Source organism: Narcine bancroftii, chromosome 11, assembly GCF_036971445.1.
Source record: "Narcine bancroftii isolate sNarBan1 chromosome 11, sNarBan1.hap1, whole genome shotgun sequence".
Classification (NCBI taxonomy): Eukaryota; Metazoa; Chordata; class Chondrichthyes; order Torpediniformes; family Narcinidae; genus Narcine; species Narcine bancroftii.
Genome location: NC_091479.1, coordinates 84,506,831 through 84,530,470, shown reverse-complemented (window position 1 = coordinate 84,530,470; position 23,640 = coordinate 84,506,831). Strand labels below are relative to the sequence as shown.

At 38.4% G+C, this 23,640-nt stretch overlaps 2 protein-coding genes across 13 annotated transcripts in view; one reads left to right on the top strand and one right to left on the bottom strand.

Moving 5' to 3' along the window:
* Positions 1 to 23,640, top strand: part of immp2l (inner mitochondrial membrane peptidase subunit 2) — a 454,378-nt gene that overhangs the window by 150,433 nt on the left and 280,305 nt on the right. The window lies entirely within an intron of this gene.
* The window catches only part of LOC138746056 (leucine-rich repeat neuronal protein 3-like), a 42,042-nt gene that overhangs the window by 4,948 nt on the left and 13,454 nt on the right, over positions 1 to 23,640 (bottom strand). Inside the window, exons 2-3 of one of the 2 annotated variants that reach the window (XR_011346673.1) lie at positions 16,453 to 16,534; positions 14,954 to 16,346 (exon numbers count right to left, since the gene is read on the bottom strand). The exons of the other annotated variant lie outside the window; for it this stretch is intronic. The gene's annotated coding sequence lies outside the window, so the exon portion shown is untranslated. Of the gene's footprint in view, positions 1 to 14,953; positions 16,347 to 16,452; positions 16,535 to 23,640 lie in introns of those variants that run through there. 2 annotated transcript variants of the gene reach the window in all.

Below are 23,640 nucleotides of genomic sequence, written 5' to 3'. Positions count from 1 at the left end.
AATATCGATATTCACCCCTCAAATTAAAATCCAATGCATTCTTTATCAGACCAAATATTTATTACATTGTTTTCCAATCGATTTAGAGAAGAAAGTTAGCAAAATGTTTGTCTCAGTATTTCACCCAAGGATTTCCATCCAATGCAAGTCAGTTATAGAATTTTGGAGATGCTGCATTCCAAGGAATTATGAAATTATTTTGGAGAAGACTAGCATTTTCTGTATTTGGTAAATACATAAAATTGCTGAGAAAATCAGTAGGAGCAGATTTGTAGTAGATTTTATTTTTTCACTTTTTAAATTTGGATTTTTTAAATGGGCACAGTAAATTATAAGAGACTCGGCACTTCTTTCCTCCCCCCAACATACAGAAAGATTTTTGCCAGAGTCTTCACACATGTCCTTGTAAACATTTCTTCACCACATCCCATACATATTTCTCAACATGAATGTTAATACAGTAGTTGATTGCTCTCTGCTAAAGGCTCTAAAATTCTATTACCCAAGGTGGAAGGAACATTCCAGATCATGCATCTATATTCTCATTTCTGATCTCTGTTCCCTAGAAAAAAAGCCATCCAAGAAAATTTGTCAATTAACGGGAGCTACCACATGCTACTTCAACAGGAATATGGAATCATAATCTTAATTGTATAAATGAATATATTCAAGGAGCTGATGGCTTTCTCCAGTTCCTATTTCTTGTCACTTCAGTTTAAGATTTATAGATGACTTCAGAATTGTATGATTTAATTCTCTGCTCAACTCCACAATTTAGTAATAAAATCTCTCTTTGTAATGTTACGGTAAATGATTATGTCAACATTTGTCCCAGTAGAGCATAAGCCAGTTTACTGTAACTAGTGGATTTGCAAAGCGAGTAAAGTGGTAACAGCTGAGCAAAAGCATCAAAAAATGGCAAGTGAAAAACAGGACTAAATACCTATTGTGGTACTTGAGGGAATTAGATTGTTGGCTCTGTGAAAACATTAGAATTAAATACAGATGCTTTGACCATGTACACAAAGGTATAATTTGCAGGATTGAAATATTTACTGAAGAGAAAAGTGAATGCTGAAAACTTCAATGTTATTGTCAAAGGAGGTCCAGGAGCAATTTTTAACCACCGCTCACCTCATGCCAGAGTCAAAATTCTAAGGTGCTATTCAGTGCAATATTTCGGCAGGTTCATTTTTAAATCAACAACTTTAAAAGGGCACATATAGTACACTGAAATAAATAGTTTATAGATTTCCAATGAAAGAAACTGGATTCTAAACACTGATTTAACTGAACGATGGGAAGTGAAATGCCTCCGAAATAAATTAACTAAAACTACTGGTCCAACACAAGCTGAAGCAGGTTGAATAGGAAGGATGGGTGGGGTGGTTGGGAAGATTGGGGATGTTCTGATTTTGATGCATAAATAAGATATTTTGCTTCTCTTCTGGAAGAATGAGACTGAAAATAATTGAACCTAGCAGATGCCATAGACGCAGCTAAGGCCTTCGAGGCGACTAGGAGGCAAATGCAATCCCTGCAAAATAGTAACAGAATTTTGCAATTGAGTTCTGATTGGAAATCAGGGTGAGCCATTTATCTTCTTTTCTTCTTAAATGCTAACCAATGTGTTTCAAAGCTTTGTAGTTCTTCAAGCCCTAAACTATGATGGTAGAAATTACTTCTGTTTTAAATGACTGCTATTTAATTTGAATCAGCAGCTTATTTAAAATAAACAGCCAATCTTATCAGTTCTGACAATCTCTTGGACTGTGTGCAACTAATTTGATTCATTGATGCCATCAATCGTAGATTAAAAAAGGATTTCCTAGTGACACGCTGACAAACTCGCATGAGTTGAAATGCTGATTGCAATGGCTGGCATGTAAGAAGGTATCATCTCTAAGCAGCTAACCATGTAACCATGGCAACATTCTGGACATAGAGAAAGCACTTCCTATTTCAGGAAAGGTAAATTATATGAAAGCAAAGAAAACTGGTAAACTGAAAGATTGCATTCTTTTTTGTGATTTTTTTGCTCATTAGTTCTGGATAATATCCAGAGAAAAATGGTAGGGAAAACTACTAGCTTTCACTGATCTCCTTGCTTGCAGTAATAACCAGTTTAATCGTCTGTGCAACAGCAGAAATTTCCCCCTTGAGACAAAAGGTGAATAGAATTAATCCAGCAGTTAATATTTGGTATCACACTGTTGCTTTCAGCCAATCTCAGTGCCTCATTGTAGAATGAATCAGTGTTGACTTCCTGGATTAATGTGAAATTGTAGCAATGAGACATCTATATGCAAACACAATAACAAATTAAATTAAAAATACATTAACAAAAAGTGCAAGTTTCACCTCTATGAATCAGAATAATGCAGTTGAATTCAAAATAGGATGTAAACAGAGCTTGTATTCATTTTCAATCTGGCAGAGATGTCATCCGTCTATTTAAGAGGACCTGTTGAAAAATTCCCCTCTCAACTTCAATGGATTGTTTGCAAGTGAGCTGCTGTTTTTTCTCTAACATTGTATAGTGTAAGAAAACACATTTGCAATCAAGTGTTGAGGTAAAACCACATTGCCAGGAGATAATAAAGGTAGGAACAAACAAGATTTGTCTTTATCAGTCAGTAGGTACAAACCTTTATTGTTATTTCCAAGATAAAGCACAGTGGTACGGAATCATTTCGTTGGATGTAGTGATATTCATTTTTTAAATTAAATTTAGTCCAAATTAAGGTCAGCAGTTGATGCACTTTTCTAACCTAAATAATGTGTAATAAGGGACATGCAGGATATATGCAATTCCAGAGTTTGAGTGGTCTCATTGTAAGATACGACTTTCAAGCAATGACTTGTTTTATGGTGAGCAATGTTGAACAAGGATGTACATCGGCTCAAGTTCTTATCTGGTATTCTGGTCAATTTATGCAAAGCAGGAAGGTTGTAACTACAGATTGCAGCAAACCCAATACAGGAAGAAGACTCAGGGTCACAGTAATGCTTTCAAGCAGCCACTTGCATGGTTTACTGTGTAACAGCTTAAAGTTGGACTGTGCAGCTGTCCTTTCTGCGTCAAGAGTCTTATTTAACTCGGTTGACTGAGTTACCAAATTTGTGACTGAGGTTTTATGAAAATTTCAGAATGTAAATATCAATACATCACAATGTGGTACGGTTACTGCAGAAAAATGGATTGGAGATCAATCCACAGGACAATATGAGTAGCAGAGAGGGGTCAGTGGAGTCTCTCTCCATCCCCCATTGACATGATCTACCTGGATCATTGTCTGAAGAAGGTGTGCAAAATCAAGGAGGACTCCTTCCACCCGCACACAGCTTCTTTGAGCTGCTCCCATCGGGAATGAGATACAGGAGTATCAGAACAGCACCACCACATTGAATGCCAGATTCTTCCCACGGGCAGTGAGAATGACCAAAGGAACAGCTTACACTAACCATCTGAGACTCTCATAGTTACGAAACAATATTTCTTTATTTATTTGTGCATATGAATACTTGTCCTACGTATGTATTGTTTGTCTGTATGTGTGTTATGTTTGGTTGTGTCTACGTATTTTGCACCAAGAACCGGAGAATGCTCTTTTGTCAAGTTGTACTTGTGGAGCAATCAGATGACAACATGACAACATCCTGTGATGGGTGGACTAAATCTACATTGTTTAGCATCTACACTGATTGTGAACTCATTGAAATGAAGGAGAGGAGAGACCTTTGAGGCTGACCTAAAATTATAGAATCATAGCATAGGAGGAAGACATTCAACTATTGATTCACACTAGAGCAGTTCATTGTTCCCTTTTTACTCAAAACCTTATTCAATACCTGTGACTGATTCTCTTTCCACCCTATCCATGAAAAACATGTTTTCATCTTGTGTCTTTTACCCAGATTGTTTTTCTTAATCTGTGCTCCGTCAATGAATCCCCAACAATGGGAAGATTTTCCCTCCACTTGTCCTATTTTCATTTAGTCCTTATGTCATATACATACATCAAATCTCTCAACCTTCTTTGCTCAAAGAATTTCTCCAGCCTTGCCTTATAACTGAGGCATTCATACCTGGAACTGTTCTAGCGATCTTTTCTGCTAGCTCTCAGGGCCTTGTTGTCCTTCCTAAAGTTAGGTGACGAGGATTAGACAAAATTCTCACCCATGGTATAGCCAGTGTTTAATACACTTCTACAAAGTTGACCTGCTTTTCTACTCTTGTGCATCTATTAATAAATCCAGGATCCTGCATGCTTTGCTAATTACACTTTTTTTTACATGTATAGTTACTTTCAATAATTGATGTATACTACATTTAGATTCTTCTGTTCCCTTTCAAGCGGCATCGTTTAGTTCATACTGTCTCTCCTGACTCTTCTGTCAGAGCATATCACTTCACATTTCTCTGTCTTAAATTGTTGTCACCTTTCTATTCAGACTGCCATCCAATTTTGTATTGCAGTCTATTACCATTTACCATAGAGAAAAATGTGCCTGAAACCTAATATGACAGCATTATTGCTAATTCCCAGTTGTAAGTATTCCTCAATGACCCATCTGGTTGTTTATAGAATGACTAATGTACTGGTTGTTCCTCCCTTGTTTCAACTGTAGATTAAAACTGATTAGCATGCTGACTGAGGCAAATCTATAGAACCCACATGATTTGCTTTATATTCAATGCATATGTAGTGCAACAACAGGCTTAGAATTCCACATCAGCAGTCTCTCAAAATATTTTATGTCATTTAATATTAACATAATTTTGAAGCAATCTCATCAGAATAAATAATGCAACACAGGACAGTTAACTACAGTATCACAGCAGTAGAATATGGTTGGTATCTCATAATTAGGTTTGTTTCACATCCAGTCAAATATATTTCATGCATCAATTCATGTGGAGAGAGGACATTGTTCCTGATGGAAAATCCTTCTCAGCTAGGATAAGCTGATCATTGTTGCTTGTCACCAGAGCAACAGAGAAGTAAAGCAAGACAAGCAGGAAGAGAGAGAAGTGTGTTGTGCCTTGGCATTTGTTGTTTCCACGTCAACAGTTAGAGAGATGGTGGTGAAAAAGTAAATGCAGCAGTTACATCAAGCCATGTCCTTTCATTTCACCACACCATTTTATAGGTAGTATTTTCAAAGCACAGCTGTTGCCAATAATAGCCTTTTTCCAAGCACAAAAATAAGTACTCTGCAATCATTTTAACAGTATTACTTCTAGAGCTTTGTAAACACATCTACAGCCCTTGGGACTCCAAAGAGCAGATAAGCAGGCAGTTTTTGGAATGGTGCAGGAAATAGTGTTGTAGTTATGGGTGATTTCAACTTCCCTAATATTGACTGGCATTTCCTGACTACAAGAGGGATAGATGGAACTGAATTTGTTGTGTTCAAGAAGGATTCCTGACACTGTATGTGGACCAGCCGATGAGAGGAGAGGCCATACTTGATCTAATTCTGCATAATGAACCGGTCAGGTGGCAGACCTCTCAGTGGGGGAGCATTTTGGTGAGAGTGACCACAACTCCCTGAGCTTTAGCATAGCACTGGAAAAGGATAAAGCAGACAAAATGGAAAGTGTTTAATTGGGGAAGAGCTAATTATGATGGGATGAGGCAGGAACTAGCGAGAGTAAATTGGAAACAGATATTCAAGGGTGAAAGCACAGAACTAATGTGGACGAAGTTTAGGGACTATCTGTGTTGGGTTCAGGATAGGTTTGTCCCACTGGTACAGAGAAGGGAAGGTAGGAAAAGGGAACGGTCATTGACGAAGCAGGTGAGGCAGCTAGGAAAGAGGAAGAAGGATATAGGAAGCAGGAAACAGGAAGGGCTCATGAGAAGTATATGGTAGGCAGGAAGGACCTTAAGAAAGGATTTAGGGGACATGAGAAGGCCTTGGCATGTAGGATTAAGGAGAACCTCAAGGCATTCTATGCATATGTGAAGAACAGAAGGATGACACTAAAGGATAAGGGAGGTAATATGTGTCTGGAGGCAGAGGAGGTTGGGGAGGTCCTAAATGAATATTTTGCTTCTTCTGTATTCACCCGAGAAAAGGATCTTGATCAGGGTGAGGTTGGAATAGAACTGACTTGTGTGCTGGGCAATGTGATGGATCTTCTTAAAAGCATCAAGATTGATGTCCCCATGACCGAACGTGATATACCCCAGTTTGCTGTGGAAGTGAGGGAAGAGATAGCTGGAGCAGTAGCAATAACCTTTGAGACCTCTTTGGCCAAAGGAGCAAGACTGAAGAATTGCAAATGTAATCCCCTTCTTTAAAAGAGGTAATAGGGAGAATCCTGGTGAGTCTTACGCCAGTGCTGTGCAAACTGTTGGAGAGGATTCTTAAGGTTAGGATCTATGAGCATTTAGAGAAGAATAGTCTACTCAAGGATAGTTGGCATGGCTTTGTGAAGGAAGGGTTATGCCTCACGAGTCTAATTGAGTTTTTTGCAGAGGTAACTAAAGAAATTGATGAGGGTATGGCAGTAGGTGTGGTCTATATTGATTTTAGCAAGGCATTTGACAAGGACCCCCATGAGATTCTTGTTCAAAAAGTCATAAGGCATGGGATCCATGGACTTTGGCTGTGTGAATAAAAAACAATTGGCATGGAGGTAGAAAACAGAGAGTGGTAGTGGAGGAAAAGTATTCTTCCTGGAGGTCAGTAACTAGTGAAGTACCACAAGAATCTGTTCCTGAACTCCTGCTCTTTGTGATTTTTATAAATTACCTGGATGAAGAGGCGGAAGGATAGATCAGTAAGTTTGCAGATGATACGAAGGTTGGAGGAGTTGTGAATGGAGCTGAAGCTTGTTGAAGGTTTCAAGAGGATATAGACAGGATGCAGAGTTGCATGGAGAAGTGGCAGATGGAGTTCAATCTGGATACGTGTGAGGTGACGCATTTTGAAAGTACAAACCAGAAGGTTGAGTACAGGGTTAATCGTCGGTTACTTAAGAGTGTGGATGAACAGAGGGACCTTTGGGTTCAAAACCATGCATCCCTCAAGATTGCCGCACAGATTGATAGGATAGTTAAAAAGGCGTATGGGATGCTGGGCTTCATTAATAGGGGAATTGAGTTCAAGAGTAAAGAGGTCATGTTGAAACACTATAAATCTCTTGTGAGACCACATTTAGAGTATTGTGTTCAGTTCTGGTCATCTCTTTATAGGAAGGATGTGGAAACTATGTGCAGAAGAGATTTACCAGGTTGTTGCCTGGATTGGAAAATAAGCCTTATTTAGCAAGGTTAGCAGAGCTGGGATTTTTCTCTTTGGAGCATAGAAGGATGAGAGGAGACTTTATAAAAGAGGTTGACAAGATTATGAGAGGCATATATAGGGTGGACGGCCAGTGCTTGTTTCCCAGGACAGGAATAGCAAACACCAGAGGACAAGTGAAGGGAGGGAAGTTTAGGGGAGATATCAGGGGTAAGCATGGAATGCCTTGACAGGGATGGTATTGGAACATTAGGGGCATTAGGGACTCTTAGACAGGCACATGGATGAAAGAAAAATAGAGAGTTATGGGGTAGGGAGAGTTTAGTATTTTAAGGAATATATGGGTCTGCACAACATCGAGCGCCAAAGGGCCTGTATTCTGCTGTGGTGTTCTATTTTCTAAGTACAGAAAATGAGAAAAAGCACAATGTAATACTTCATTGAGTTTTTGAAATGCAGTTAGCTAAGAAATTTTACAACGCTTTAATTTAGGAAATCGTTCTATTGTCAAATTCAGAAATTAATTTATACAGTAGAACTTGATCGAGAAATGGTGGGTTTTTTTTTTAACCATAATGGTCCATCTATTGAATTTGACAACAAAAAATATTAGTCAATTTATTTAAGTGTCATTTTGCTGGTATATTGCTTTGATACAACCTGCTGAATTCTTTTTTTCCCATTTTAAATTAAGATGGAAGTTACTCAAAGAATTGCCAACAAAAAAAATGTGATTGCTAAATATTCCTTGAGGGCTCATTTTAAGATGTTATTTGACCTGCTGATAGCATTGATTCATTTTGTTAAGAGGTGCTATTGCCAAAGGGAAGGAAATCTGAAGCTGCAGGAATGCCTTTTTAGTTGTCTTCTTCTTCTTTGGCTTGGCTTCGCGGACGAAGATTTATGGAGGGGGTAAAAAGTCCACGTCAGCTGCAGGCTCGTTTGTGGCTGACAAGTCCGATGCGGGACAGGCAGACACGGTTGCAGCAGCTGCAGGGGAAAATTGGTTGGTTGGGGTTGGGTGTTGGGTTTTTCCTCCTTTGCCTTTTGTCAGTGAGGTGGGCTCTGCGGTCTTCTTCAAAGGAGGTTGCTGCCCGCCAAACTGTGAGGCGCCAAGATGCACGGTTTGAGGCGATATCAGCCCACTGGCGGTGGTCAATGTGGCAGGCACCAAGAGATTTCTTTAGGCAGTCCTTGTACCCTTTCTTTGGTGCACCTCTGTCATGGTCGCCAGTGGAGAGCTCGACATATAACACGATCTTGGGAAGGCGATGGTCCTCCATTCTGGAGACGTGACCCACCCAGCGCAGCTGGATCTTCAGCAGTGTAACAATGAAATTACCCACCAGTGTATTGAACGAAAATTTGAATGGGTAATTGTGAGGGACAGTTTCGCAACACTGACCAAACTTCCACTACCTTTGTTATAGATTACCAGCAGGACTAGTTGCAGCCACTGAAGCTCTAAGGGCTTTGCAGTGGAGAGGAATCATGGCATGGTAAATAAAAATGAACTTCGTTTTCCTGGATCCCCTACTGTTTAGTTTCTTTTAACATACTTTATTAAATTATTTAAGATGTACCCCCACACCTTGATGAAGGGCTCAAGCCTGAAACGTTGGTGATGTATCTTGACCTTTGCTACATAAAGGCACTGTTTGACCTGCTGAGTTTCTCCAGCATTTGTGTGTTTTTTTTCACTTATCCATGGTGTCAACAGAATCCTGTGTTTTACCGAAGATGAAAAAAAGGTTTGACATGAAATCTGCTGGATGAGGCTCTTTTCATTATGTTTTACTGCTCTTAGTTGTCAAATTGTTTACTTTTATTCCAATAGAAGCCAGAAAAATCCTTTGTGTATCAAGTAGACATGCATTACTCTATCAGTAATTTATTCTCCAGCAAAAGTTATAAAATTATAAATGTTCATATCTGCCCTGATTCACCATAATAATTATAATTTAATCAATGGTTAAAAAAATCGAGAAGAAAAATTACTTTACAGAACACTAAAAGGTCTTTTACTGATCCGTTAAAGAAACATTTTTTTAAAAATTGTAATTATATATTACAGAATGAGTTTGTTTACTAATATAGAAACAATGACTTGCACTGTCGAAAGATTATCATTTGTCGTTGGTAACAGCAAGTTTCAGGTTTTAACAAAAGAAAATGATCAGAATAGATGTGTGCAGTCAGGATTTTATTAAGTTGTAATTTCAGGTCATTAATATGTGAATTGAACAAAAATCAGATACTGTAGAACATGGTGCATAAAAACTGCAGACTAAAAATGGAATAGCATTGATGCTTGCTAAAATTAGATGTTAAAAGGATTAAGTATGAAAGTTTGATTTTTTTATGTTTTGTAAACTTGTAGATTGTGTATGTTTCACATTGCTAACCTCTGGGTTTTATTACACCAACCTCAACTCAGTAATTTCCATGAACTGTCTTCAGTGTTACCCACTTGCATTTACTCTTGTTCTGTTGATTAGACAGAGTGATCCGATTGGAGATTGACTGGAATATGAACCTCCAATTTACTCTGTATATTCACATTTTGTATAGCAGAAAAGTACAAATCCACGTAGAGCAAGGAAGATAGGAGTGGGGAGCGGGACAGTGGGCTTCAACAAACCCACAGACCAGCTTGTTCACAATCTGGCAGACCACGTGTCAAATCTAGGGTTAGGGTTAGGCACCAGGTCTCTCCTCTCAGAGTCCTGTGTCACTCACTATAAGCTGCCACTTTTGGTTGGCCCACACTTTCTAGCTCTTACTGAGCTGTGCCTTACTTCCATTCCATCTTGATGTGTCCTGGGGTAAGTTTATTCTCTGTATAGTGGGTGACCTTATCTTCAGCCATTAGGGTTAGGGTTAGGTGTGGAATTTGGGTTGGGGTTAGCAGCCCACAGCCACAGAGAGTAGGCATGAAAGAGTGAGACAGCTCAAAGAAAGCAGAACAGCAGGCCACGGGAGAGAGTGGGATAGCGGGCTACGGGAGAGAGTGGTAAAGCAAGCTGCAGGAGAGAGTGGGGTGGTGGTATTATTATTAAAAAGAGTTTTCCTGTTGTCCTACTTGCATGCTTTTTCTAAGTTTTAAAACCTTACCTGCAGATACACTAAAAAAAATAATTACAGTACATATACTCCTTCTTGCCTGAATTGGTCTTGGAATGCAAGAAGCAACTTTTACACTGCAGGCATTCTGGGAATTTTACTAGGTTCCTTTGCAGAAAAAAGACAGAACTGGAATGACCTCAACATTCTATCTCGGTGTTTTTTACACAGCAGGTATTCTGGGAAAAAGGAGAAAATGTCCCAGAACGAAAGGGCAGTGTAAAAAATATACTTGTTTATGAACAAGTCACAAAATTAATTGTTTTTCAGCAGCATTAATTGCGCATTACAGGTGCAAAATCGCTATAAATTACATTGCTGTAGATACATGTTTAAAATAAATCAGTGTAAAAGAAGAGAAAAAGAGCTGTTTTTGTGCCATTTTGGGTGTTCATCTTCAGGCTCTAGTACCTTCCTGATGGTAGCAGTGAGAACAAGGCCATGCCCTCTTGATGATAGAGGTTGCTTTCTTGAGACACCGCCTCTTTTATGTCCTAAATGGAGTGAAGACTAATGCCCATGATGGAGCTGGCTGAGTTCACAATTCTCTGTAGCCTTTTCCTGTCATGTACATTGGCATCTCCATATGAGACAGTAATGCAACCAATCAGAATGCTCTCCACGGTACACCTTTAAAAATGTGCAAGTCTTTGGTGACATACCAAATCTTCTCAAAAGCCTGGCAGACCTTCTTCATGATTGCCTTGCCATAAAGATTCCAGGTTAGATCTTCAGAGATGTTGACACCCAGGAATTTAAAGTTCTCTACCCTATCTACTGCTGGCCCCTTGATGAGGACTGGTTTATGTTTTCCTGGTTTCCCCTTCATGAAGTCCGCAATCAGTTCCTTACTTTTGCTAAAGTAAAATACAAGGTGGTTGTTGTTGTGACACCATTCAACTAGCTGATCTATCTCACTCCTCTACACTTACTTCCTCATTGCCATCTGTGATTCTGCTGACAACTGCAACGTCATCGACAAATTTGTAGATGATATTTGAATTGTTCCTAGCCACCCAGTCATGGGTGTAGAGAGAGTGGACTTAGCACGCAGCCTTGAGGTACATCTGTGTTGATTGTAAGTGAGGAGGTGATGTTGATAACAATCCACAATGACTGTGGTTGTAGGTTTAAAATGGATTGCAAATTTGCAAGCAATTCTGTATGTGGCTTTCTGGATTTTGTTTAACATATTTTTGAGTTTATCCTAGCAACGTCTTAGAGCTAAGGTTACAGTTTGATTCTCGGCCCTGTTAAAGAGTTTACATGTTTTGTTTTAGTTCTTTTGGTTTGTTTGGATGGATCGGAGTGGTTCCAACAATTTCTAATGATGGTCTAACAATGTTTTAACGGCTTGTAACAAGGTATAGCAACTGATAATAATATTAACAATGTTTAATATTATTTGATAAACAGTGTGGTAAAACTCAACTCAACTTTAGTATGAATTTGTTTGAATGAGTCACAGACAACATCAACATTCTCTTATCCTCCTAGCAACTATAAAGGAAATTAGTTGCTACAGTGGTCCTCTGATGAGGAAGTCAAGAGTAGATTGCTTACTTTTAAGTTGTGAGAGGTTGTGTGGCAAATTGCATGCAATAATTAAAACTAGTTAAAATATTTAAACTAAGGCCACACAATGTTCTAAATTTCCACCTCACCTATAATGGGAAAGCAGCAAAAGAAGCCAAGCAGATTAATGCAATTAAGACTGAATCAAGAGTGTGTATGGTAATAATGGAAGTAGAGTTATATATTTAAGATATAACCAGAAACTAAAACGTCAGAAGACGTAAATAAATCAATAAATAAATGTCAAATAAATAAAACTGGGAGGATGGACCTTGCGGAAGAGCATTGAGACTTTGCTGAACATGAGCAGGTTAGTCCTGCTGAACAAGCAATGCCCCACAATGCACTTGCATTATTTTCGCTATCACCAATTGCGTGGAGGTGAGTCAGGTTGTCAGCATCAGGAAAGTGCGATGAGGGCCTAACCAGGACATTTGCGTGGAGGTGAATCAGATAATGGTAAAATTTGAATGAAGTTGCATTGGAATTAAATTGTGGTGCCGATGCTGCTCGCCAGTCGGGGCCACTCTCCCAGAATATCCCTCTATCCCTGCCTGGTAAGAGTCTTTATGTTTATTAGTATTAGGTATCTTAGTAAGGTTTCATCTGCAAACTTGGGGGTGGGGGGTTAATTATGACAGCACACAACATTCCATACTTTTATATTTATAATCGCATAGCAATTAGCATAATGCACCAGTGACTGGGGTTCAAATTTAAATTTTGTAAGATAAGGAAATTACCTGATTAAAGTGAATTTTACATAATTAAAGATTTCAATACTGATTTTTTTTTCAAAGTACTTTACATTTTGCACTGTCTTTTGTCTTTTAAATGCTGTATATTCTTAATGTGGGTGCATTAGTTAGGCATGAGAAGCCTGAGTCTCATACTCCTTTTACACTAAAAACCTGCATTATTGCTGTATATGTTATCCATCTCTGGAAGCTGATTTGCTTGTTCACACAGAACAGAAGTGCCAGATCAGTGAGTCCTTTTGCACAGCAAGCTGTCTTCCCAGAACAAAAGAGGTAGGATGTGTAGCGCAGCAGCATCGGCGTTTAGTGTGATGTAAAACATACACTCTAGACAGTGACATTGCTCTGTACGCAACAGCTCTTTTCATATTGGCTAACCAGTAAATTGGTGATTCAACGAACTGGTTCAAAATAGCATTTTTTGCCATTTACACTGGACCAATGTGAACCGGTTCTCTTCAAATTCACCACCTGGCATCACAGAGTAAAGGGGTGCCTATCCTCTAGCGGTGATGTCCTGCATACCCCCCCCCCCATCCTTTTCACACTGGGCTAACCGTTACTCCAATTCAAAACTAATCGGTGATGATACACCCTCCCTAGGTGGTTCATCCCCAGTGCGATCTGACACCTGCGTGCCAGTTCGTGAGCATTTACACTGGGAAGTTTACCAGTAGACTGGTGGATAATTACTGGGTTGAAGTGCCAGTGTGATTGGGGCTAATAATTGCAGGTGCTTATGCTAGCCCTCTACATATTTTGCACTCTTTGAACTCAAGCAAATCTTCTGAGTATCGCATTCAACTTTTTGAAGCATGTGATGCCGCACTTGTGTAAACGGCGTGATCGTGCAATCAGAAAAACGTTGGAGAAACAGGGAGCAGTTTGAGGCAGAAAAGCGCGCGGACCTTAGAAGCCGTAGGCAGAGATGGTTGGTTCTTCTGAGTCAATTCACATTGGTCTTTGATGGAAGAATGTCTCAACAAACTTCTGACTTTGTTTTGGAACTAATTGAGCCCCACCTGCGGCGCAAGACAACAAACTGGTGACAGCCATTGGAACCTTGGCTTAGACTTGCCGTTGCTTTGTATGCCACCCCATCTGAATATCAAACAATTAATTGTATTTTTGGTGTCGATATCATCACTGCGTGTTTGTTGGTATGCCAGGGTTCTGCAGCCCTGAGGAGGGCCCTTTCTAAGCATTTTGTTGAACTGCCAAATAGTGCACGGCTTCAGGAGACAATGGACAGATGTACAGAATGAGGGTATCCAATGTGTGCTGGTGGCATTGATGGCACTCATATTCCCATCATTACCCCCCCCTCACCCCCACCATCCCCACCTGCCCAACTCACAAGCCTACTAAAATCAGAAAGGGTGCGACTCTATTGTTCTTCAATCTGTTGTTTACCACAACTTTTGGTAAGGATCTAGGCCTGAATTACAATTATTTGTCTTTATCAATTAATATGTCGAACTATATACTCAGTCTTTTGTTTTTCCAGCTTCACAGATTTGGGTTGGCCTGGTTATACGCATAATGCTCAAGTTTTAGCCAATTCACCCATCTAAAGAAATGGCGTAGATCAAGGCAGGTACCTATTCCCATTTGAAGTAAAGTTTATATACCCCACTATACAGTAATGTATGTGTGGATCAAGAATCACCACACATTTGATCAACAGCAGCGATGCTTTAATTACCATTTGAGCTTGGCAAGGATAGTGGTAGAAAATGCTTTTGTACGTTTCAAAGTGCCTGGCCAAGTGACTTGATATTTGTACCACTTTTGTATCAGACGTTGTTGATGTTGCCTGTTGTGTTCTACACAATATATGTGAAATCAACAAGGAGCATTTCCTTCCAGAGTGGATCACTGAGCTACCCGATCTCTCTGAGCCTGATTGAGTTGCTTGTCAGGGTGCATAGGCTCACAGTCATAATTGTGAAGCAATAATGTCCATTCTGTAAACTAAATCTGTAAACTGATTAAGCCAACAAATAACATCTTTTAGAAAATGTTTATGACACATGTCAGAAATTTGTAGTGCACAAAAAAAAATAAAGAGTACCAAATTGTCTTGGGTAAACTTGTACCTTTCACTTTGTTCGTTTTAGATTGGTCACAGTGTTTGAGCTACCGAAAGAAAATAGAGACACACACCGAGAGCAGTTCAGTCTACACAAATGTTTATTACAAATATAAAGCAGGTTTCAAACTACAATATGCAAGCCTGCCTAATCATACTTAACAACGCCTGGACTGGTCCCAACTGCCGAAGCGAGGCAATGACGGCACACTTGTAGTAGGCTGCCGGGGCGCCGGTAGCAGCTCCTTCACCTCCCCCGACCGGGACATTGCTCAGACTCTAGCTGTTCTTCCTTCTTGACAAGGGATGTTCCCATCCCTCGGAGAGTCTAAACTTCAGCAGCAGGACCACAGACTTTTATACCCCAAAAACAATTAATCATGCACCCACTCCCTCTAACATTTGTCAGTCAAAATCAAAGCTGAGCATACTATTCTACAATTTAGAAGATTAATTATTATGGAGCAGGATGCTATGATATCCTGGTTTATCTCGTAGATACAAAGACTTATTGAAACTTCTAAGGCTTTAGCAATACCGTGCCATCCTGCATTTAGGGAAGAACAATTAATCATGCACCCACTCCCTCTAACATTTGTCAATCAAAATCAAAGCTGAGCATACTATTCTACAATTTAGAAGATTGATTATTATGGAACCAGGATGCTATGATTTCCTGGTTTATCTCGTAGATACAAGGACTCATTAAAACTTCTTGAGCAAGACAGGTTGTGACCAATACGTCAATTTCAGAGTGTCGTATTTGACAACTGCTTTCCCTGGGCCTCACGGTGGAATTCCATTTCAAAGTGTATCTTCAGATAAATCCCCATGGCTGAGTTTAATTACATCTGCTAATTCTGAAAGTAAGGTGACCTGAGTGTGGCCCCAGTGTTGTCAGTTTCACATAAGCAAGGAAGCATCTGAGCACATGGTTTTAACCCTCCATTACACAAATAGATCTGCAAACGACTTTTTACAACTGTGTAAATTAAGAAGGCACCTATTACGATGTTCAAAAGCAGTAAGGCACAACACAGTGTGGATAACTGTTAAATCACTCCAGCAGCTGGAGGGAGGAAGGAGGAGGAAGAAGGTGGTTTATCCATCTGGACGAGGATGTTATTGTCATGTGGTGGGCGAAGAATAATACTGCCTTTGGAGTGCAGGAGCACAGTACTGGCCTAAGGGAATATGGTGCTATGGAGAGGGAGCAGGATGCTATAGTACAGGAGCAGCCATGAGTGCAATCTGGTCCCTCAGAAGTGAGGTCTGAGTCTTTATCTCATGCTGAATGTCTTGGAGCATGGTGCCAAACCCATTCTTCTGATCTGCGCACTCCTGTCTATCAGCCTTTCGTGCCACCATCTCCACCTCCTGTTAATCTCTCCTCATCCACGCCTCATGGACCCTCTGCCTTTCCAAATGAAGGTAATCCCTCTCCGCATCATCATGGTCCATTGACAGTAGCAGATCCTTTACTTCCATTGTAACCACTTGCACTTTAGTTAATTTCTGTTTTATGGGATGTGAGTGGCATCCTAGAGAACAAAACAACACAAGCGACATTAGCGAGATGGTTCCTTATGGACAAAGACACAAAAACACGGGAAAGATGGTAATCATGAACAAAAAATAATTTTTTACCTGGCTGATCATGAGGTGCAGCTTGATCATTTCTCATGGTTGCGTCTGTCTCTTAGCCACTAACTTCTCTGGCATCACACTGCTGCTGGAAGAAGGAGATACAGCAGGAATGGTCTCGAGGAAACTGGATCTCAGAAGAGCAACCGGGCTTGCAGAGTTGATCGTCCCCAGATGGAATAGCACAGGTCAAAATAAGGCCAGTCCAGACACCCTCTGCCACTCCTGCAATTATGGTCCATGACCAGATGAAATTTTTTTCGTAGACTCTTCAACTTGGTTATTACCTCAGATTGCCCCAAGCAAAGCCATGATTCCTAGGTTATGTAGCCAGCCTTTCGAATATTCACCATTCCTGTTAACTGTCATTTAATTTTGTCCTTTGTTCTGAAGGTAAGGAGCTCCTGGATCTCATTATCTCCCAATTTGCCAGACATGTTGAGATCTGAATATAACCTAACAGTTGGCAACTTTGTAGCACAGCACACCTTTTTACACTCACCCTGCTTTGTCTCTGATACTACCTCGCTTGGCGGATAAAAGACGGGTCTGAAATGACCCCCCCCCCCCCCCCCCAATCGTACCTGCCTACCTGTCGCATTCGTACAGGTAGGCAAGGCTTATTAAAAGTGGATTATAATGGACTTAAGCATCAGTGTTAAAAGGGTATCAGTCAACTGGAAAATTTGCACATTCGCCATCCCGTAGGTGCTGGATAATGGGGATTTTTATATATATGCCATTCGTCTTAACGCATTGGTTTGTTGTTAAACAGGAAAGTCTACAGACTCTGGCGTTGAGTGTAATACACAAATGTGCCAGAGAAATGTAGGTCGCAAAGCATATATACAAAGTATACATGTACATGTGTGTATTTCTATAGATGGTGCACCACCTGTTAATATATGCGTTTTTCTGTTTTCAGTGGATCCTTTTCCAGTTTGGGCAAATAATTTGGGTTGTTATTTCTGTTCATGCTATGGGATTGTCTTTTGGGCGAGATAAATGAAGGCTCTGTCCTTCTACTTCAATGGTACTTTTGAAAGACATCCTCTGTGCACTTGACCCTATTTCCCCTTACCACCTTAGCCAGCTGTTTATTTAATTGTGATACCTTACTGCGCGCCAGTTGGCTGCTGCATTTTGTCAATGGCAGTGATATCCTTTTCAAAAGTAATTTGTTGCTTAGCAAGTGCAATGAGGAAATGTGATGGCATGAAAAAAAGATATAGTTTTCATAAATAGAAATCAGTGAAGGATGTGATATGTCTATTTGATAGGAAATTGGAACTTCAATTGTGCTTTCATTCAAGTAAGTTCTGGTCATGCTACAACTGGTTTCTTGCTTTCAATGGCGTGTTGCTGTTCTAAACAAAGTAAATATCCAACCTTTAGGAAAAACCAACTCCCAATCCGCAATCTTTTTGTGCCAATTTAATGTTTGGAAATGTGATATTATAACCACTTAATGAACTAATGTGAAAAACTTTATGTTTAAAATTGAAAGCATTTACTTTTTCAATGTATAATGTGGCTCAGAGAGAATTGTGACAATTTTATTTAAACAGGATAGTGGTGAGTTATTTGAATTACTACATTTGGCATTCAGTTCACGAGCTATGTAGTCTGATATCAGGTGGTGTGTTAATTTCTATACGGATTCTAGTTTGAATCTTCCAGTCATAAGGTTTAAAACAATTTGGGCAGCAGCCTGCTAATTTACTTGGCACAACATTCCTGATTTTTATTTGAAACTGTGCAATAGTTCAATGATGAAAGGTGATTTTTGTCATAAAACAAACTCCTTTCACAGTGTTTAATCTTACAGTGGCTGTGTCACTTGTGGTGCATTTTCTTTTTAAGCAGTGGTTCAAAATCTTGCCTAACAAAATGAATGAATGTGCACAGCTAACAATTTAGAGGGTGCTTTCACGAGGATCTAAAACAATGAAGCTTGAAAGGATCCTAACATCTCAAAAAGATTGGATCTATATGTTCATCCAAATGCATGGCTGACTACAAAGATTTTGCCTCTTTTGCTTCTCTTCTGTTCCCAATTGAGCCAGAAGGCTCATTCTGGATTGTTGGGGCAGTATGAAAGGGCATCTCAGGAAAGGCCATTTCAGGAAAAGCACCTAGTCAAACATCAACCAAAGTTTAATCATCTCTACATCTTATTTCCATAGATTGTGAGGTGTATTTTCTTATACATGCTCCATTTGATATGTGGGTCCAAAGATGGTGTACGAAAATCCTTTATATTAAGTAAATTAAAATATTAATTAATAAAATTACTTGAAAATTTGTGTGATATAACAGAAAAGTATAATCTGCACAATTATACACTTTTATACAAAAATATAACTTTACAAATTTGTCAAATGATAAAATGTAAGTTTAGCATTGATGTAGGATTTCATGACTCTCGATTGAATTTTAGTGGGTTTTGTATTTTGTGCAAATAGACATGCAACACTACGAAATGTGGTATGAAAGCATAATTTTGGTGTGCGCTGATGAAAACTGGAATGCAGTTACTGTTACAAAATTTAAAAGATTGACTTCAAAATGCAGGCATTATTCATGAGCTAACTCGAGCTTGGAAAGGAAAAACTCATATTTCTGTAATCCTCTATTCAGCTAACCATCTGTAAAATTAGCTGGTGCAAATGAGGTTTATTTTGTGAGACTGGAAGGTGGATGCTAGCAGGTGAGAATCCAGGTATAAGTAATGCTTTCTTTTGGTCTCCAGGATTTTTAACCAATTATTGACCTTTTCTCTTGATTTGGTTTAGTTAAGAACTTCTGAGCTACATTCAAAGTGAAGTTGTCCACCTAAGAGACACAGGACTGCTATACAAAAAGAATGTCTGGTGCTCAAAGTTTCAATTTAATGCTTACTCTTAGAAATTGCTTAAAAATAGTCCTCAACATAATACAATAATGTTCTATGCTAGTTCATAAAGCATTTAGTAATAACAGCTGTTTTAATTAATATCAGGTTATCCTTCATTTAGGCACAATTTGTACCTCCAGTTTAGCAGTAACTTTCTTTGATTAGACCTGTAATACTTTTAAAATCACCTAGACTGAATGTTCTATCAAGCAAAAAGGAGACATTTAATGAACCCTGCAATATGATAAAATGTGTACTTATCAGCTTTTTGGCTTCTCATTAAAATCCTTGACATTTTAGTATAAAAGAATTTTCATTTATAGGTGTCAAGAGTACTGAATTTGCAATGAGTTATTTTGAAATTATTAAATTCATTTTGAGAATAATTAACTTTCTTCATCTACTTTTCTAAGAGAATGCAATGTTCAGTGTTTTCTGATTTACACTAATTAAACAAGATACCTCAATTTAAAGTTCTTCTTTTGTTTCAATGTTATTTAATGTCTGACTGTTTATACACTGTTTTAATTTTGACTAAATTATTTCATCTATTTTATAACAGTGGAGTTCGTTTTTCTCTTTAAGTTCAGATACCAATATTGCTGAAAGCAAAGCTATATATACTTGAAAGGCTAGATTAAAAATAATCATAACTTTATTACACTAGTTATATGTTTTAAGTTATAAAATTTAACTATCTTATTATACAGGAAACTGAATGTTAAATTAAAACACATTCGACAATAAGTTGTGGCAAACATGAAATACAAAATGGCCATTCATGTAGTCCAAAGCTAGAGGTAACAGTTTCACCAAATTCCAATGAAATACTTTGCAGAACTTGCAAATCTATGCCTACAAATCAATAACTTAATTTTATGTAGACATTGACCCCTGACTTCCTTTATCTCCTTCTCTCAGGGTGTTGCCAAATTCAAGAACTATTTTTCACCTTTTTATTATCTCCTGTTGAACCCCATGGCATCCCTCTCCATTATGCTGTATAATATTAATTCCATCTCACAGCTTTTAATAATTCAGTGCAAAAGTGAAGAAAATATAACCAAGCTTTAAACTGTAACTTGTTACCCAATTAAACAAATTACAAACTTGCTATTTAAATACAAAATATGTACCTGAAAAATTGTGATTAACTTGCATCACCAGAAGAGAATTATGAATAAGGGATCAAAAAGCCATATGTTTATTTTAATTGCTAGATCCTTTCTTCTTCAAATTAATTTATTTTTCAAATATTACTTATACTGGACCCTTGCATCAGTTTACTTTCACACTTACACTTGAACCTAGTAATTAACCAGCAATTTATCGGGTCACCTGCCAATGTGAACACTCCCAACACGTTATGGTGGGGGGGGGGGGGGGGTCCCAAATCAACCTGGGAATTAACATCTAGGTGGTAGTATCATTGCTGATCCTTTTCGAATTGGCTCCGATGTGAACGGGTGGCATAATTGATTTACTATGAAACAATACCTCGGTCTTTCCTGGGAGTATTCTCATTGCTCTTTAAGCTGAGAAGACTTTTCTGAATAGTGGAATGAGACTCTCTATGATCTTTCAAAGATTATGGACATGATCTACTTGACTGAAGAAGGCAGCTTCAACAGCACACAAGAAGCTCAGCACTATACAGGAAGTAGCAGACCGCTTGATAAATACCCCATATACAACAATTCACTCACTCCACCACCAGTACACATTAGAAGCATATTTAAAGGGTGTTTTTCAAACAATTGTATGAAAAAACAAACTCTAAGGTCAAAATCAGCTTAACTACAAAATGCTAAACTTCAATGGATAATTGCTACAATGAGAGCATTTGAGTAGAATTTTGGAGTGTATGTAATCTGAAGTATTGTAAATTTTCATATATTTTTATTTTGCTTTTTACCTTTTAGTGTTCTCTTTTCTAACCCCCCTCGGAATCTTTTGATGACACTCACTCGGAAGTATGCAATAAAGATGCCATGGTTAGCACGAGGCTGTTACAGCACCAGTGACGGGGACTGGGGTTAAAATCCAGCGCAGTCTGTAAAGAGTTTGCATGTTCTCCCCATGTCTGCAAGGGGTTTCCCCGGGGCTCCAGTTTCCTCCCACCCTTCAAAAACGTACTGGGTTTTGTAGGTTATTTGGGTGTAATTGGGTAGCACAGGTTCATGGGCCTATGTGCTGTATGTCTAAAGTTAAAGTCTCCCTCTGAGCAAGTAGTTTTTTCAATCCAGCAAGATGAAATCAAAATTTTTAAGGAATTAATATCCACTTATTCTTTGACTTTAGAGCAATAGGTACAATGACAAAGGGAAATAGCTGAGCATGTGTTGATTAGTGAATCCTGTCCTTTTGCTTTTTAGAAGTACAACTCAATTCTAGAAACTAATTAACATCTCCAACTATTTGAATTGATATAATTTCATAAAAAATCGTGGACAATAGGAGAAGCCCTGAATCGAATGTGAGAGATAACTTATCTACCAAAGTCGCTAACAGCTCCCTTTTAGCTTATTGGTACATCTACTTAGCTAATGCTATTATTTCCCTGAACATTCATACATGATAGGTCTTCTCCTTTTTTGAGTTGTATTTCATTAGGCATTTTAAGGAAAAAAATCAGGACCCCTATGTTATCTTAAATCATTGTTCTGATCTTTGGTTCGATTAAAATTGTAGAGCTGCTCAAAATAGTGAGTTGACCTTCAAAGAGTCTTCAAAATTTGTGTTTCACCACTACTCACTGTAATTCATGGTTAAACTAATGTTGTATTAATTGAAGGTTCAGTGTATATGACATGCTTACATTGCTTCATCCATCCAATTTAAAATATAATTGCAAGACAAGCAATTTGTATGCCAGGTGTGTGCCATCTAGCCTTTTGATGCTGCTCTGCAATGATTAGTCACTGTTTTGCAGTATTATTACCACTTCGCTCTATTCCCTTTAATATCTAGAAACCTATTGACCTGCATTTGACATCAGGCAGCCTTTTTGGATGGCGAATCCCAGAGCTCCATCTTCCTCAAAGTGAAAACATTTTTCTTCATCTATTCAAAGCAACCAACTTCTTGTTCTCAAACTCCTCACTCTATATCGAGCCTCATGATTACCAGAGAGAAAAAAATATTCATTTATGCTATGATGAACAGAGGGTATTTTAGTTTTAAAGCTTTGCCTCTATGGTGAAATTAACTTAATTGATTTTAGTAATTGTTGCGAAGGTTTAAAAGAATGTCAGCACAGAATATAGATTACAGAGAGAATTGACTAAATTTGTTCTTTGAAACCGCATGACATGAAACAAACTCATGAGGATTCATAACTGCATGACGTCCTACTTAATCAAAAAATGAACAGATATAATCTATTAGCTTCTGCTACAACTTTTGCTTCGACTTCTTGGAAGTGTGTGAAATGGCTCACCCAAAAAAAACTCTCCATCATTGCAAAGAAACAAATACTTTTCCTTGCAACTGAAAATGAGGATTTAAAAAATTTTGTTTATACATCCAATTTGATAACTCAGTACAAAATATAGACATTCATTGAAAAAATTTATATTAATTGGCAGTAACCATTTTAAAAAGTATGCTAATTTGTGGAATGTGTGACTTGAACAACACCGTTTGGTTAATTGTATTGATCATTTTCTACTTTTTCTTGCATGGAAAGAACAATACTTTAGCCCCCTGGGTTATATTGCAAATTCTGACTTTTGTTTGAAACTATAAATAAGTTAGGCCACCATTCTATCTAGACTTTGTTTTCTTTCCAGGAAGATTCTTCAACCACCCAGAAATTTTAAATTTAAAATAAATTTAAAACCCCTTCTGATGATAGCATGAACAAAATAAAGCCTCATAACAAATATAGTGCCAAGTGCCAAGTGGCAAATTTCAATGAAATGCCATTGTCTCAATCCAAAGTGGATCAGGGACAAACAGGTTTCTTTTAGTAATAAGTGTTATCTCTAATCATATTTGTGTACATTCAACTAAAATGACAATGGCAATCTATAATTTTCCTTTTTGTTAATTCAATGCACTAAAATTGAATGCAGCATCAAAGTAATTTCACCAGCTTCCCACAGTAAATTAAAATAAAAATAACTGAAGGTGCTGGAAATCTGAAATAAAAATAGGAGATGCTGGGAGTACTCAGTCATTTTGGCAGCATCTGTGGAAAGAGAAACTTTGATTTCAGATTGAAGATGGAGACATGATGTCTGTAGCATCATGCTTTAAGGCAGTACAGAAAAGGTTTCATTTCTCATATAAAG